The sequence below is a fragment of the Alligator sinensis genome, unplaced genomic scaffold (assembly GCF_000455745.1).
Source record: "Alligator sinensis unplaced genomic scaffold, ASM45574v1 scaffold957_1, whole genome shotgun sequence".
NCBI classification, from domain to species: Eukaryota; Metazoa; Chordata; order Crocodylia; family Alligatoridae; genus Alligator; species Alligator sinensis.
Genome location: NW_005842039.1, coordinates 602939 through 603322, shown reverse-complemented (window position 1 = coordinate 603322; position 384 = coordinate 602939). Strand labels below are relative to the sequence as shown.

General features: G+C 49.5%; 1 protein-coding gene across 13 annotated transcripts in view; it reads right to left on the bottom strand.

Annotated features, from left to right (window-relative positions):
- Positions 1-384, bottom strand: part of FGD4 (FYVE, RhoGEF and PH domain containing 4) — a 146060-nt gene that overhangs the window by 17278 nt on the left and 128398 nt on the right. The gene's annotated exons all lie outside the window — the stretch shown is intronic.

Genomic DNA, 384 nt, shown 5'->3' with positions numbered 1-384 from the left:
TGGAGGACCCAAGGCGACAATTGGCCAGTTTCTCTAAGAGGTGATTATGGGAAACCAGGTCAAAGGCTTTTTTGAAGTCAAGATATATGACATCAATCTCTTCTCCCTTGTCCAGGTGATAGGTCACCTGGTCGTAGAAGGTAGTACCCTTTTCAGCAGGGTACTACCTTGTGCTACAGGGATACACCCTATGACCAAGAGTTTGCTTCCATGCCTATGTTTTTATTCATTTCCAGTTACTGGTATGCAGTATTGTGACTAAAGTGGGGTGATAGGGCAACTGCTCCAGGTGCTGACGGGGGCAGGGAGTGAAATGAACAGCTTTTGTTACAACCACAGGCAATGCATAGTGGGGGCACATGCCCCCCCCCCCCCCCGGGTGTG